Consider the following 14,762-nt stretch of genomic DNA (forward strand, 5'->3'; position numbering starts at 1 on the left):
CATGAATACAATAATTTAATTAAATTTGAGTTTTTTTTTCTTTGAAATTATGTGTATACATCAATATATGTTAACGAAAAAAAAATAATTTTGAAAATATAATTAAAAATTATTTTTTAATATTTTATAAAATAAAATTTTGTTAGAAAACTTAAAATATTTTTAATATTTTAAATATATTTTTATATTTAATACTTTATTTTTAATATTTTTATTTTTTATATATTTATTTTTAAATTAATTTTAAAAAAATAAGTAAAAATATATTTTTTATTTTTAAGAAAAATAAAATAAAATAAAATCGGTTGTTAAACAAGTGTCAAAATAGGCATTAACTTCCGGTAAATATAAATAAATTAGAAGAGCTGTCCTGGAAACCCAAGAAATCGGCTCTGTCCTCCCAAAAAGCAACAATTTATTGGGACTTTAAATTTGACGGGATGACTCATGGGCCTTTGTCATGTACATTTACTACTCCATGGAAATGGCACCTACCTGCTAGGCTGCAACTCCTCGAAAACAGGCCTTTCTTTATTAGCTTAAGTTTCACCGTATTTGATTTAAGTACTTTCGTGAATTGGGATTAAATTTAGCTCCGTGGTGTTGGTTAGCTTTATGTGAATTTCATCTCAAATATTGGTTGAAAACTTTTAAGTTCTTTTATGAATTTAATTTTAAATTAGAGTAATATAATCATTAATTATTAATAAAGAGATTAAAAATGTATTTGATAATGATTTTAAAAAATATATCTAATATTTTTTATACATAAATTTTAAAATATTAAAAAATTTAAAAAGATTTATTAAAATCACTATAAAAAAAACTTTAAAGAATGCGTGTTAAAAAAATATTTTTAATCTTAATAACACTTTGAATGATAAAAATTTTCGAATATTATAAAAATTAAAAGTGTTTCTTAAAATCACTATAAAATGATATGTAAAAATATATTTGTTAATGATTTTAGAAAGAATTTTTAGTCTAAAAAATATTTTTGAGAAAAACTTATATGTTTGAAAAAATTTTAGAAATTCTTTTTTAAATTTTGAAAATTACTTATAATGTTCAAAAATTACCTGTAATATTTTCTAAATAAACACTTGTTGGGTAATTTTATTAAAAGAAACACGGTCAGAATAATATTTTTGCATAAAGTATTTAATAAAAATATTTTTTCTAATAACCTTTTTTTGAAAAAAATAAATCATCCATCTAATATTTCTCTAAAAAATATTTGAAGTGATTGTCCATGTTACATGTGATTTTTTTTTATATTTTTAAAAGTGTTTATTAAACTTTATCAAATACTTAACTTTTTTTAAAAAATTATTTTTTAAACTAAAATTACTTGAAAGTGGAGGCGGAGGTATACTATCGTGTACATATTTATACCGTTTATTTGAATATACCCTTTCAATTTCATCAATTGACAAAACCTTTTTTTTTGGCCCCCAACCACTTAAGAAAATGACTTCCAAATTGAATAAGCAAAAGAAAAATATATTTATCATATTCCAAATATCATAAAGGGAATAAACACACTTGTCCCCCTTTTATTCTTCATTTAATTAACTTTCTCATTTCTTTTTCAAATTAAAGAATTAAATTACTTAGCACTTTTCGATATACTTCTTACTTTATATATTTAAAAACAAAAAATTGTAATACCTTCTAGATAAAATATAGAAATCCTTACCCAAAGTATGAATTTGACTTATTTTTAAAAAAATAATATTTTAAAATTTTAAAATTACTTTATATATTTAAAAACAAAAAATTGTAATACCTTCTATATAAAATATAGAAATCCTTACCCAAAGTATGAATTTGACTTATTTTAAAAAAAATAATATTTTAAAATTTTAAAATTTGAGGAAGTAATTTTTTTAAAAAAAAAAATTAAATAATTTTTAAAAATCATCATCCTTTTAAAATAATGTCTAACACTTCTTGCATTTTATGTTGAATTTTATTATTATTTTTTATTTTTAAAATTAGAAAATAATAATATATATTTATTATCCATTTAAGTATTTATTTATATATATATGCGAACCGTCTTTGCTTTGAACATGAAATCCTTAAATTTGTGAAATGCAAATTTTGGCTTTAGTACATAAAGAATCTTCGAATCCTCTAATTCAACATATCGAATGCGTACATAGATGTCAAGCAAAGAAAGAAATTAAAGTTTAAAATGTGAATTTAATTCATTGAAATAGTAGAGAGTTTGTATGAGTTGGGGTACATTTTCTACCTACTAATTGTCACCACCACCACTTAGAAGAAGTTGGGACTTTTCTCAATAGTAGGGCAATTTAAAAGAATTATTCTTAAATTATTGTAGTAGAAGAAGTTATTACAAATATATGGTAGTTTTTGCCACCTAGGAGAGAGGGTGAACGGATAAATTTTTTTTTTTAACCAAAATCTTCTTTTCAAAAGACGATTTAATTTCCATTTAAAAAATAAATAAAAATTCAAAAGGGAAATCGTCTTTTGAAGAGACGAGTTCCCATAAGAAAAATAATATTTTTTTTTAAAATATCCAAAAAAAAAAAAAATCACCTATGAAAAAAATTTAATATTTTTTTTAAAATCCCAAATTTAAAAAAAAAAAAAAACCTCAAGGGAACTCGTCTCTTGAAGAGACGAGTTCCCATGAAAAAAAATAATTTTTTTTTTAAAAGAAATCCCAATTTAAAAAAAAAAAAAAAATCCTCAAGGGAACTCATCTCTTGAAGAGACGAGTTCCCATGAAAAAAAATTAATATTTTTTTTAAAATCCTAAATTAAAAAAAAAAAAAAAAAAAACGAGTTACCATGAAAAAAAATAATATATATTTTTTTAAAAAATCCCAAATTAAAAAAAAAAAAAAAAAAAAGCCTCAAGGGAACTCGTCTCTTCAAGATGAAGAGACGAGTTCCCATGAAAAAAAAATATTTTTTTTAATAAAAAAATCCCAAATTAGAAGGAAAAAAAAAAACCAAAGCCTCAAGGGAAGAGACGAGTTCCCATGAAAAAAAATAATATTTTTTTTTTAAATTCCCAAATTAAAAAAAAAAAAAAAAACCTCAAGGGAACTCGTCTCTAGAAGATACTAGTTCCCATGAAAAAATATATATATATATATATTTTAAAAAAAATCCCAAATTTAAAAAATAAAATAAAATAAACCTCAAGGGAACTCGTCTCTTTCTCATGAAAAAAAATTAATATTTTTTTTTAAAAAAAAATCCCAAATTAAAAAAAAAAAAAAAAAAAAAAAAAGAGGCCTCAAGGGAACTCGTCTCTTGAAGAGACAAGATCTCATGGAAAAATAATAATATATTTTTTTTAAAAAAATCCTAAATTAAAAAGGAAAAAAAAAAAACAAAGCTTCAAGGGAACTCGTCTCTTGAAGAGACGAGTTCCCATGAAAAAAAATTATTTTTTTAAAAAAAAAAACCAAATTAAAGAAAAAAAAAAAAAACAAAGCTTCAAGGGAACTCGTCTCTTGAAGAGACAAGTTCCCATGAAAAAAAATTAATATTTTTTTTTTAAAAATCCCAAATTATAAAAAATAAATAAATAAATTTGGGAAATCGTATTTCCCTTTAGGATTTATTTATTTATTTATAATTTAGGATTTTTTTTAAAAAAAATTTGGGATTTTTTAAAAATATATATATATTATTTTTTTTCATGAGAACTCGTCTCTTCAAAAGACGACTTCCCTTTTGAATTTTTATTTATTTTTTAAATGGAAATAAAATCGTCTGTTGAAAAGACGATTTTGATTTAAAAAAATTTTATCCGTTTATCCTCTCTCCTAGGTGGCAAAAACTACCATATATTTGTAATAACTTCTTTTACGACAATAATTTAAGAATAATTTTTTTAAATTACTATACTATTGAGAAAAGTCCGAAGAAGTTGCATCTTGAGATAGGTTACATGATGCTTTGACCAAGTAAATCTATCCATTTAAGTTAGAAAATAATGAAAAAAAATTCCACATCCAAACCACAATACACACTTTTACTATCTCTTTTCACCTTTTTTTCATGACTTTGACAACTATAACGACTCATTTATTTTTATTTTTTTTACTCTAAAAGCAAGTTTCATACAAATGCAATTATTTATAGGCTCCTATGAACTTGAGCAATGAGTTTTTTAATCTTAATCAAACTCAAAAAGTAATTTATCCACATTTAAACTCTATAAATATTAACTTTTAAAAAAAAAATAATGTAAATCAAAATTGCCAACACAAAATATCTATTTAACATTTTGTTAAGGAGCTTCTTAAAATTCTTTTTAAATTAATTTTACTATTATTGTAATAGAATACTAATTATATTTTATGACTAAGTGATTATTTTTTTATATAAAATATTATATATGATTAGTTTGTGTGGTGCGAAGCTAGGCTTAAGGTCAAGCTATGTAAACAATTTTACATTTTATGCACTCTTAATTTTCATTTCTTTATATTTTTGTCTTATCTTATTATAATCTACAATAATTCCTCCCTTCATCAAGTACCCCGCCTTAAGACTCCACCTCTCCAACTCCGTGAGTTTATCTTCAATCTTCCTTGAACCCCTTGACAAAACAACAATCAAATCCTCTTCATTCTTGAACTCAAAACAATAAAAAGATACTTTGAAGACAAAAATTCTAACCTTCTTCTTAACATTCCACCTTTTGTCCACCCAATTCCTTAACTAAGGCACCAAAGGTTCCAAGTTAGACACTCCTTCCAACTTCCCCACCAAACAAAGGTTCCAAGGAACTACTCTCTCTAACACTTCCTTCTTATCTAACTGTACCGATACTTTATTATCCAAATTCTTTTGAGTACTTGCAACCTTCACCGCATACAAACCTTACTTGAGAGAGAGCCCTTTGTTATCTTCTATCAACCCCTTATTCACCACAAAACTAGAAAGTTTCATAGGGGCTAACAAGCTCCTTATCCCCAAAGAACGAAGCTTACTTGCCAATGTGCCCCATCCCCTTGTCAATCTTTTTCTTTTTGGGAAGACCAAATTAAATCTTTTTTCCCTTCACATCACAGACGACACAAAGAGAAACCTCCTCACTCAGTTAACACACCTCTCAAGCTTATAGACCCTACCATTTTCCTTCCATACCTAATTGTAAACCAGTGATTCCTCCTACATACAACAGGCCTTTGCACCTTCAAGGAAGCAACTTAGACTTGTCTTCCCAAACTTAGTCCCACTAGTGAATCCTCTTCTCCTCTCCATAATAACCTCTTTCAACTTTCCTAAAACCTTCTCAATGGAGATCTTAAACGACCTTGTCTCCACAGCGAACCAACAACTTCCCCCTCTCATTCCTATTTCCTACGAAACATAGTACATATACTCTCATACACAATGCACATAAGAAGATCCCTCATCCAATGAAAGAAGTTCCACCAGTTAAAAAGTCATATGAGATGCAACAAAAAAAGGTATGCGTCAATTTGAAAAGGAGAACATGGAAACTAAAATTATTTTGCTCTAATGGCTCGAGAAGTGAATGAATTTAAAGAGAATGATAAGGAATATCCAACAAAAGTATATAATATCCTCAATGGTTTTTTTTTATTTACTTGTGCATGAAAGTATGTCCTCTTATGCATGACATATAACTTACCACAAGCTTGTTGATGACACACAATTATTTTAAGAACCATCAACATTTTTTACAACATCGAGAAATCTTTCAAAGTTTGGTACTCGTTTTGCATGAAATTGAAAAATTTTAAGAGATTTTGAAATCCTATCTTATGGTAATAAAGAATTAGCGAAGAAAAAAAGGGTGGAAGATATTACTCATAATTTCAATTGATTGTTGAGAAATGGTAGACGACATCACTCATGATTTCAATTGACCGTAGAGAAAGGATGGAAGACATTACTCATGATTTCAATTGACCATAGAGAAATCACTAAAACTTGAGATTAAGTTTTTTTTCCAAGTTGGGAAGAATTAGTAAGGATGTGCATTAGTGTTAGTTGGAGTTAAATTAGGATTAACATTTATTTGAGTCAAATTAGAAGTAGCTAATTAGGTTATAAAACAATTAGAATTAAAGTCATAATAGGTTATTAGAATCTTAATAAACTTTGGATTTCTTAAAGAAACATACAAAAAAGGTTAATTGATATAACCAAAGTATTGATCGATGATTACTAATATTACATTTCTTGCATACTTTGTAATTTTTAATGGTAAGATTCTATTGATTTTCTTTTAGGTAAGACTCTTAGAAGGTCTTATTGTGACTCTAAAGGTCTATTTGATTGTTGTTTTTGAAAACTATTTTGAAAAATAATTTTTAAGAAATTTTTTTAGTGTTTTCACAAAAAAAAAATAAAAATAAAAAATAAAAATTGTATTTTCATAACTGAATTCTGGAAAACAGTTTTTGTTATAAAAAAAACATGTTTAGTTAAATTAATAAAAAAGTTTTTTAGAACAAGTAAAATGAAAAAAATGTTTGGAAGTTGTTTTTTTAAACTAAGTGTTTTCTTTAGTTAATTTTATTTTATAAATATAAATAATTTTTATATTTACTCTTCATTAAAATTTAAAGAAATTGTACCAATTTTTAAAGTTATTTGCATGATTTTCAATTTCTTTAAATAATTGTAAATAATGAAAATACATCAAAGGTATATTAGATGTCTCAATAGAGATATGTCAATGGGGACATTCTCAATGTGCAACACATTATTCAAAGTCATGGTTTTGATCATTAACTACATCATTTTCCATGTCTATGATATAGGGTAAAATGCAGAATATGATAATTAAAAAGTTCAAAAAATTATAAAAATATTATTAAATAAAAATAATTATAATTATATAAGTTTAATCATTAAATTTATATCATATTATTAAATCAACATCATGATACAATATCATTAAATTCACATTATTGGGTAACATCATACCATTAGCATATAAAATAATATGTCATTACATATAAAATAATATATTACCAATTCTCTTATTCAAGTTATACAATGTCATTAGAATTTATATAATACACCCCTCTCCCTCCCCCCCCCCCCCCCCCCCCCCCCCCCCACACACACACACACATATCTTTTTTTTTTCTCTCTCTCTCTATAATAATAATAATAATAATAATAAATTTGGCTTTATTTAATATTCATATTGAACATATAAAATAATAAACTATTATTATATAAAATAATACATCGTCGGTTGCTTGCTTGCTTCTCATTCCCCGTTCACAAGCACGATAAGGGCATGCCCACAAAACCCAGATGCAAAGAAGAGATGGGCACACGAATCACCCACATAGAGAGAGAAAGGAGAAGGCAAAATGCATTGATCTTTAATCTCATCGCCAATAAGAGGAATCAGATGCCTCTAACCACAACGACACTATTGGAACCAAGGAATTGTTCTCGATTGGTTGATTATTCGGATTTGTTCATTCTTCATCTTCATCTCATGGGTATTGAAAGGTTTCCTTTTTGAGAGAATCTATGATTTTTCAGAGTTTTTTCTATTCTTTTCTTAGATATTTTTCTTGTTTTTTCCAAAAAAAAAAAAATCTTTGTTTTTTGAGAGATTTTTCTCTTCTTTTTTTTTTTCAAGGATTTTTCTTACTATTTTCAAATATATTTCTTTGTTTTTAAGAGATTTTTCTATATTTTTGTTGTTGGTGGAGATGATCACGATGTAAATTGAAGGTGGAACACTTGAGAACACGAAAAAAAAGAAAAGAAAAACAAGCCCCTTCTTTAGTTCTCTAAATAGTGCAAAAATAGGAAAAACAAGTCAAAGATGTTATCTAAAAATAGGATTTTAAGAACACGGAGAACACCAAGAACAAAACATTACTTAGGTTACCAAACATGTTTTGTGGTGTTTTTTATTCTTGAGAATAGAAAACAATTTTGGGAAACAGTTCCCAAACAGACCTAAGGTTCTATATCTTATTCTCTTTATCTTCTTTTTCTATATTTTATTTTGTTACCATAAACTTTATACCTTATTCCACTCTTTAAACCCTAACAGATAAAAGTCCTAGGCAACCATCCTAGAGTTGTTTTACATCAGAACTTCTTTCAAACAAAAACTAAAATAAAATGACTAAAATTAAATAAATCTTATTATATGTTTATATCATGATTATCACAAACAATGAAGATGAGGTTACCACTAGTTCGTGGGCTCTCTAATGAAAGAATATACATTGCGTCAAAAAGTAAAGGTATCATGAATGCAGGAATTTGAGGCTAAGAGTAAGGAAGAAATCAACCTAAATTAGGTAAACACTTAGAAATGAAAATTGCCAATTCGAATGCTTAAAAAGAAAAATATTGCAACGAATTAATCATTACTAAAGAAAGCATATTCATTCTCATTTAGATTGTTTATAGAAGAGAGCTAAAACTTGCAAAATTCAAGATTTAAGGAAAACTCTCTTTACAAGTGTGCCTTCTACATATCATTATGGTAAACTGTAAATACACCAACTTAAAATGGAAAAACCCTTCTTTATTTTCTCATAAATACAACTTCCATTGTGTGTGTGTGTGTAAGAGAGATAGAGAGCTCAAGAAAAGTGCATAAAAGTCAAATTTAAGACCAACTAACAAATACATTACATATAAAGCATCCCATGGAAGATTATGAATGCACTATAGATGAAGCACAAATATACAATAGTAAATAAAATTAGAGAACAATTGTTGAGAATGGTGAGGTTTCCAAAAAAGAATTCACCCAATGTCTTAGTGTGATCCTTCCTTATAGAAGCAATGCCACAAACAATAGGTTCTTTGATCTACTTGAGTTTTATCACCAAATTCCATGACAACAAAATTCATTCTCAACTTAATTTTCTACAATTGGTTCAAAAACAAGCCAAGGAGAAGAATATAATTTTTTGTATCTTTTTAAGCTTTTGTTGGATAATGATTAACTCCTCATTAGTCAATCTAGGTGACTTTGTGGGTAGATATATACCACATTTTTTAAATCCTTCTTTCCCCCAAGACCAATTTTCATAATAGCAACTTCCACCTCCAAATGGAAACTATTTTCACTGTCACACACACACACACACACACACACACACACACATATATATATATATATATATGAAACAACAAAGAACAATAAAATTAAAGTCACACTCATAGAATTCTTAAGAAAAGAGAACACTAGTGGCACATTCATACCCAGTTTAAAGTGTCACAAAGCTTAAATAAGGTACAATAGCAATTACAAAATACCTAACACACCTCTTCACAAGTAAATATTTTGAATGCCAATACAGTGAGGAATTGGGATAATGAAGGCATCAACGAGTCATTGGTGACATTTTTTGGAAAAAGCTTGCAACATTCATAATCTACTACAACATGTAATTGTCACTCTCATTCCTTCATAACCTGCATCATTCCCTAAAATAACTCCAAATTAGTTTTCACTTCAATTATGGAAAATTTATCTTTTCCACTTTCAATCCATTTTCATTTTAAAGCTATTACGAAGTATTTGAAACCTAAATTAAACATTTGTTCACAAACATTGTATTCCCAGTAAGAAGAGGAGGCCTCATGGTCTTGGAGTTATATGGAATCCAAAGTTTTTTAGGCTTCTTATGGCCAAGAATAGTCCACGGTTCAAGTTCATTCATAGATATAACATTCTTTCAACAACTCCAATTTGTTCAATACTAATCCTCGAGGATGTTTTTCACTTCCCCTAATAGAGTTTGTTGCCTAGTAGTGATAACCACAAGACAGTGACATCCTCTTAGTTAAATCAACTTAACTCAAGTTAATAACAAAAACTCATTTATATGGTGAACTCATTGAGTGACTGTGTGTCTCAGTTTGATAGAGTTCAACAATTGTAGAAACAAATATAAATGACACACAAGCATCATTGGAATAAAAAGATATATATGTTGCAAATTACCCAACCTTCTCAGCTTTGATTGATAACTTCTCTTTGTCAGTGACAATTTCATTATTGACTTCAACAATTTTAGCTTCAATTGGATATTGCTTTGCCATTCTCTTACTTGTCTTAGCCCAAAAGCATCTGAAACACTGTTGACATTTTGAGCATACTCTTCAACTAATAAATTCTTAGCCTTCCTCTTGATGATATATTTTCAATGCAAAATACCAGTTCTACTACTTGAGAACTTTCACATACATACAAGAAACTCTTAAATAATGCAAATTAATACTTACATGAACACCTCTTTTGGTTGCTGAGAGGATGGAGGAATAGAAAAAATAAAAATGAAATTGGAACTTTAGAGTTCTAACTTCGGAGTTCTACCATCTTTGAAAGTAGATAAAGCATAATAAAGCATCATTGAGAATATAAAATGAGATACTAATGGCTTTATTGTCCAAGAAAGATTTCAATGTGGACATAAGATCATGTTTACATAAAATGACAATATAAGTGGTAGCATAGTGTCATTGATTTGGAAGCGCAGAATACAAACCTCATAAGATTTATGAAACTCTGAAACCTTAATAGCACGTTATTCAAGTTCTATCTTTGTGAACTTGGATTTTCTTGACTTTAATTTCATGACTTTCTTTAACAAATGTCTTGTTCACCTTTCCATTTCCTCTCATCAAGGTGGCCACTTAACAATGTAAAATAATGATTGCGCCCACATGAATCCACAACCCAAGGTTTTCTATTCCATTCCCTCCATTTTATTAAACAATAAAAGAAAAGCATTAAATTAAAGGCGAAAATCGAGGAACACAAAATGTAGAATACCTTTATTAGATTTGCCGCCATTATTCTTATATCCCCATAAGTATAGCCAACAATACTAGGGTGTGGCTTTCGAAAGGTATCCACAGAACCCTTAAAAAAGAAGTTCATCTCAAATGATTATCTCTCTTCATCAGTATAGCCAACAACACTAGGGTGTTGCTTTTGAAAGTTATCCACAAAACCCTTAGAGAAGAAGTTCATCTCAAATGATTATCTCTCTTCATCCGTAAATCTAGAATGACTTCTATTCCATGCAGATGGATGGACAATTTAGAGAGTATAAAACTAACAAGGTGAAAAAGAAAAACACAAACTCAAATATGAAAATAAATTCCAAGAAATTTACAAAACAAAGCCTTAGATGGGAAAACTGTAAGAGAATATACAAGAATTATTCACAATATCAAAATGTTGGTCACTTACAGCAGGACTATAAATATCTTGCTCTTGTTGAGCACTAGTCAAAATGACAAGTTTTGACTTTTCAATATTCGATATGAAGCACTAGAAGCGGAAATAAACATTAGCACCCAATTAAAAGAACTCAATATCAACTACTATATTTAAAAATGACATTATCATAAATTTCATAAAGAAGTAGAGAGTTCTTTTTCTTAAAAAGATTTTGCAAATGATTTTGCAACATAGATATATATATATATATAAAATAAAAAATAAAAATAGAAAGAGATCAACAAGAAAATGCTCCAACATGAGAAATAAAAAAATTAAGCTATGAAAAAGAAAACAACCCATAGACAATAGACAAAATAAAAGATAACCAACAAAAGAACAACCACTTTGATATAACTTCCAGGAACCCAGATCCATTGTGCAACCCTATATGACTAGTATAAAAAGAAGCCACTAGTTTAAGAATGGTCTACGTAAACAACAAATAAATAAATTTTAAGAATGCAAAAGTATATACATTTCTCTAAAGAATGACTAAAACAATGCAGGATGTGCAAGGTCAATTACCAGTCCTTTCAAACCATGTCAACAATTGGGAACATATTCACTTAATAAATAAAAAGATTCCAACTCTACTGTCAAGAGTTGTCCTTCACTATAATGATCTGATGCAGTCCTTCAATGAGAATGTTATTTCATCAAAATAACAAGCACCAAATAATGAGAAATTTTTATCATCATTCATAAATCCACCATAATGCATAATCATCACTCTCATTCCTTCATAGTTTGCAACAATTCCCAAAATGAGTATCTTCTATTTTTGAATCTTTCATGCATTCTCAATCATAGAGAATGTGTTCCTATAAAATCCAAAATAGGACATTTGAATTAAACTTACAAAGATAAGCATGCAAAATCATATGAAAATAAATATAACTAATTACCCAACTTTACAATGAGCAATGGAAGGTTGATCTCTAGTGAATTAGATATTGAGTTGGGTATCCAATCCTTCCATGGTTCCCAATTCCATGAGCATAGATCGTTTCTTCCCTATGCTCAAAGTTGCCTAAATCGATAATGAAAACACTTTACTAAATTGGCAGCAGCGTCCCAATAAGACACACATGGAGTACCTTGGAGGATTTGTTGACACAATATTAAACTCCTCAAAGAAAAGAATGTTGAAAGGAAAAAATGGTAGATTTTTAAAGGATTTTGATGCAATGCCACCCAATCAAAGATTGGTACATCACCAACATGGTCTTGAAAAACTCATGATAGGGAATCCACATTTGGAAGAAAATTAATGATGTTGGACCTAATACTCTATACAAGATTAAATTTACAAAGACTGGGTGAGACTCTAGAAACCTTTGATCTTCCCGTAATCTTTTTAGGGCAAGATACATGATTTTGAAGCTCAAGAAGTCAGGAGTTCAATGCTTTAAATGGTGCATAAATCAAAGTTGAAAAACAAAAAAGTTATGACCATTTGAAAACAACTGGTTGTTGAAAGACAATTTCAAATTTGAATGGTGATTTTGAAATTTCAACTTATGATTTTGAAATTCATTTCAAAATTACCTCAATTTGGAAATCACAAGCTATCATTTTGGGATTTCACCTCCTTTATCTCAAGAATTGCATCTTTGGTACTCCACCAACCTTAAGTGGGCCATGCACAACTAAAAATCAAGATTTAGTATTTTTGTTTAGTTATTTTTAGGTAATTATTTGGAAAATAAGTAGATAGGAGCATGCTATGTGTTAGTTTTTTACTTTTCTATAAAACCTCCAATTTTAAATTTTGGAAAGGAGAATAATTAGAGATTTCTTGACGATACTCAAGAGAAATGAAGACATTAAAGGTTTTTCTTGGTTCTTTCTCTTTTATATGATTCAACATAGCATTATTTTAATTTTTAAAAATAAAAAATAATTATTTATTATTCTTTTATAGCTTATTTATATGAGAACATGCCATAAGAGGTTAAAAGGCCATCTTGGGATGAAATATGAAAATATAGGGTTAGATGAAAAAGAAAAGAATGTGTGAAGTTGGACTAATAATGGAATGAAAATAAAGGTTAAGACACTAGTATATATTCAGATCAAAATACCCTTTAAAGTTAGTTTGACTTAATAGATATACAATCACACAATCCTTGATACTAAGGATTCTTGATAATTTTTTAATTGTAGTTATTAGAGACTCAACATTGTTATCTATCCTAAGGTAAATCTACACAGAATGGTAAAAATTTAAAAATTCGAAACTTAAACTTAGATTTTATATTTATTCATGTATTAGGTAATTCAAAATGAAATAAAATAATAAAAGTTATAATACAGGTATGGAACTTAAGTTGATCTAATTAAGTTATATAACCTTGTTTAACCTAATGATTTATACTAAAGTTGTATTGTGGAACCCCCAATCTTGATGAATTGCATTAAGAATCATCGATCATTCTACAATTTTATTAGGTTTGTTTTAGAAAATCATTATTCATATTTTATTCTGAATATTTAAATTAGGTTTTTTTTTTACCTTTAAGAAATAATTAATCCTTCTAATCTAAAAACAATTGAATATATAGAGTTTATCTTAAAGGACAACAACTCAGAATACTATATAGTTATGATAACCTTATATATGGTTTTTCAGGTTATCATATATTTAAGCTTTAATATTTTAATTAAAGTAGAGATTTGTGGTCATTAATACCTACCACAATCAAACAACATTTATTATTTTACAACCTAAAACAAAACATAGAAACTTTCATCCTCAAACAAAGAGATTTGTGGTCATTAATACCTACCACTCCTTAGTAACTCTCATCTATTTTATTTTCATAATATATATTTTTAAAATTTTATTTTCTTAAAGAAGTGTATAGGGTGACCTTATATTAAAGATAATCTACTGTTTTGTTTTTTTTTTCTTTTTCTCTTTTCCGAATCTTTTATGAATTAGATCCAATCTCTATTCCATGGAGTGAAGCAATTCAATTGAAAAAAAAAATTCCGAAATTTATGCCAGACTCTTCGATAGGAAAATTGGTGATATATTGAGCAAATTGAGTGCCAAAAAAAAAAAAAAGATAATTTGGTTTTCATGACTGGACAGATCCCGACTGATATCTCGCACTTTCCTTTCTTAATATGCAAAGACCAAATATAATCCCATATATTATGACTGCATATCTCCATGATTCTATCCTCCAATCAAGGATTTTTAGTCACAATTACCATACCCATATTATAGGATTGTATACTTATACCATTGTAAACTATGTACATAAATCATTCAATATTTTCAATCTGGTTGCTACATTTTCATGGTAGTAAAGCTTATGTAGCTCCAACGAACATCCACCAATTTTTTCCAACCATGTTAGAAGACATTTCATTTAGCATTGCAATACCAGAAATTGTCTCTGCTTCTACCCAACCCTTTGTGCCCTTGCCTCCAAAGCTGCTGGAGTTCTATGGGTTTGCTCTCTTGTAGGTGAACTTGGTGCCTCACTGTCTC

This window comes from Vitis riparia, chromosome 3 (assembly GCF_004353265.1).
Source record: "Vitis riparia cultivar Riparia Gloire de Montpellier isolate 1030 chromosome 3, EGFV_Vit.rip_1.0, whole genome shotgun sequence".
NCBI classification, from domain to species: Eukaryota; Viridiplantae; Streptophyta; class Magnoliopsida; order Vitales; family Vitaceae; genus Vitis; species Vitis riparia.